Here is a 3,581-nt window from a genome sequence, read left to right on the forward strand (position 1 = left end):
CGCCCGTGCTGTCTGTGGTCTCGGCTCAGCGGGCGCTGGGGGAGGCGGGGTGGGGACACACCAGGCCTCCTCCCACCCAGTCTTTGTTCAGGGAGGGCTTCTGGAGTCTGTCACCCTGCCGTCTTCGCCTACCTCCCTGCTAGGCACCCCTACCCTGGGGTCCCAGCCCCATCCTGACTCGGCCCCAGCCCGGAAGGGAGTTGGGAGCCGGTGGGGGCAACATCTCCTGCATATGATGCCAGAGGAGACCCTGAAGATAAACACACATTTCTTCCTGTGGGGCTTTGAGAAAACTGGTTTCCGTGTCCCCTTGGGTTACTACAATCCCCTGGCGTTCCCAGTTCAGCTTTTGACCTTTCTCCCCTGTGTCCAGGGAAAGCAGACTGCTGGGTTCAAATCCTGTTAAGTCACCTCCATGTGCCCTTACACGCACCCCCTAACTTCTCTGTCTTTTGGTTTCTCTGTTTGGAAACTGAGGGTCATGATACCTACTTTAGAGACCTGCAGTGTGAATTCAGTGAGATTATGCAGATGAAGAATGTAAGGTAGCGGTTAGCACATGCCAAGTGCTCAGTAAATAACAGATAAGCATAGGCACTACCCCATCTCTGAAATCAGGGGCTCCCAGTCACCTCTTCCTCTCTCCACCTATACATTCTTTCTTGGACTCTACTTACAGCCCCTGCCCACCCCAGCAGTCATAGGCTTGGTCCCAAATGCCAAGGCCTCTCTATGCTGTCTGGTCCCAACCCATTTTCCAGCACCTGAGCTCAGGCCTGGCCTAGGCGTGTGAGCAGCAGGCAAGGCAGCATGCAGAGCAGGGCCCTGGGCTTAGCAGGCGAATGGAGCCCAAGGAAGGAAGTGAGGAAATTGGCCACATGGATCCACAAGTCTGGGAAACTCCTCAGTGCAGCAGGGGAAGTGGGGATGGGCCCCAAGCTCACAGGCAGAGGGATGTGGAGGGTGGAGTCATGAATCCTGCCAAAACGGTCTCCCGCCTGCCATAAAGGCCAAGCAGATCAGAAGTCACTCCTGCCCCCAGTTCAGGCAGGGGCAAACGTCCCCCAGCCCACTCTGCATGCACCTTAAGAGCCCTGGGTCTCTCCCCCAGAAGAGTGTTGGCCGCAGGGGAGGGGAGGCTGTGAGGCAGTGTTGAGACCTGGCCTCCCCCTGTTTGGAGCTGAGCCCACAGGAGCCGAGGAAAGCCAGGAACAGCTGGCTGAAAAGGAGAAGGAAGTGGCAGCTCTGTTCTGACTGGTGTTAGGGAAAATGCTGCCTGTTATAGGGCAGTTCCCTTGGGAGGCCGGGCGAAGGAGAGGGGAAGAACAGACTCTGTTGAGAGCTGCCAAGGAAAATCTTGGGGCTGATGCATTCTGCTGGCGACCTCAGGCAAGTCATCTAACTTCCAGCAATTCAGTTTTCTTAGTTGTGACGTGTCATTCTAATAGCACTCACCCCACCAAGTGTTTGTGGAGGTTAAATAAATTACTGGCTGGAAAGAGCACTCAGCACGACACCTGGCAGGTCAGCATTGGATCTTACTACTTCTCTGATGTGATCTCTAATTGTCCCCCCACCCATCTAGGTGGGAGGCTACAGGGAAGCAGGATTTCCCACTCCAAAATATGTCTTTTGGGACTTGCTTGTTTTAAGCTGCCTATTTGTGGTGATTTTTTTCTTGTTTATTTATTCATTTTATAGAGGAGAGAGAGAATGAGAGACAGGAGGGAGGAGCTGGAAGCATCAACTCCCATATGTGCCTTGACCAGGCAAGCCCAAGGTTCCAAACCGGTGACCTCAATGTTCCAGGTTGACACTTTACCCACTGCGCTAACACAGGTAAACTGGCTATTTTTAAAAAACAAAAGAACTCAGAAAGAATCTTTGGACTTCCCCCTTTCCCTGACTGAAGGGATTTAAACAGAAAATCTCCCTCCCTGCTTTCAGGAAGGGAGATAGCACCTCTGCATCATAACATGATCTGAGTGTTGCAGACAGGGAGGAACCTAGCTGATTCTGTTTGTCAGACTCCCCTCTGTGTCCATTGTTTCTGGGTAGCCCTGCAAGAATTTGTTTACCAAATGTTGTGCTTTCTCTTCTACCTGTGATTGCTGCTTTCCCTTTGAAGTCACAGACCCCTGCCTCCTTCTTAGTCTAGAATAGAATATAAGCCTCAACTGCCCTATTTGTCCTCATGGTCCATATTCTTGTACATATATAATCCATTTGGTTATTTTCTCCTTTCAATCTGCCTCATGTCAATTTGATTATTAGACCAGCCAGAAGAATGCAGAGGGTAGAAGGAAGATTGTTTCCCCAACCCCTAAGTGCCTCTCTTTCTATTTTACAGATGTAGAATTTGAGAAAAGCCAGGAAAGCAACTCAAAATCATGCTGGGAATAAATCACGAAGTCCAGGTTCAATGTCAGATTCTTGGGACCCAGGGCCTGGCAGGGGCTACATTGATCCCTGGCCACACAGCCTCGCCTCCCCCTTGGCATGACCTAGCCAGCCTCTGAGAGAGTGTCTCCTGATCTTGGTATCTTTGGGGGTCATTCTTTTCTAAAGTCAAAGATGGAGCGCTGACTTCGGGCGGGACCCAAGTGCGGCAGGGAGATAGGGGCTGGCAGCTCCGGCCACAAGCATGGCGCACTGCGGCTTCACCGCGCCTCTGGTCGTGATGAGCGTGTTCTGGGGCATCATCCTAGGTGGTGCCCTGGTTCATCCCTAGGAGTCCCAACCATGGAGTAATCATCACCATGTTGGTGACTTGTTCTGTTTGTTGCTATCTTTTCTGAGCTGATTGCAATTCTGGCTCAACTCAACCTTCTCTTTGGACCACAGTTGAAAAATAAAACCACCTGGTAGCTCAAATATTACTGGACTTCAGGAGAAAGACCTGCTGTCCATTGCTCAGCCATCAAGGTCAAGAAGAAAAATCCTCTCAATACAAAATCACCTCTAAGCCCAGACCTCCTTCCTTGACTTGCCTGTTTCTACCATCAGCTGCCTTAAACATTCACAGCACATTTGAATACCTTATTTTACAATGCAATAATTCTTTTTCCTGTTATCTTTTTTTACACTCTGATGAATTACATGCCTTCTTTTTTATTTATTTACTTACTTATTCATTTGAGAGAGAGAGAAGGGGGGAGGAGCAGGAAGCATCAACTCCCGTATGTGCCTTGACCAGGCAAGCCCAGGGTTTTGAACCGACAACCTCAGCATTCCAGATTGACGCTTTATCCACTGTGCCACCACGGGTCAGGCAATTACATGCCTTCCTAATCTAAACTGTGCTGATGCCGTAAGATGTTGATGCACTCTTCTGAGATAGAAGGTGCTATTCTGAGAAACACAGCACTCTTTCTCTTTGGAACCTGTGGATTTGAAGATGGCTCCTGCCTGCTCACGACATGGGAATGAGTGAAGTGTTTAAAAGCTGTCACAAGACAGTCAGACTCCAGTGCAGCAGCCAATAGGAGAGCATGTTCAAGATGAGAGCTGTCCTAACAGAATTACACCAAAGTATGTATATATTCAGAATGAATTTCTTGCTTCTACCATCTTTTGGAATC

The 3,581-nt window shown here is 49.8% G+C and overlaps 1 pseudogene; it reads left to right on the top strand.

The window, feature by feature from the left end:
- The first annotated feature begins 2,644 nt into the window (after positions 1-2,644).
- On the top strand, positions 2,645-2,985 carry LOC136392171 (V-type proton ATPase subunit e 1 pseudogene; annotated as a pseudogene).
- The last annotated feature ends 596 nt before the right edge of the window (positions 2,986-3,581 follow it).

Source organism: Saccopteryx leptura, chromosome 2, assembly GCF_036850995.1.
Source record: "Saccopteryx leptura isolate mSacLep1 chromosome 2, mSacLep1_pri_phased_curated, whole genome shotgun sequence".
Classification (NCBI taxonomy): Eukaryota; Metazoa; Chordata; class Mammalia; order Chiroptera; family Emballonuridae; genus Saccopteryx; species Saccopteryx leptura.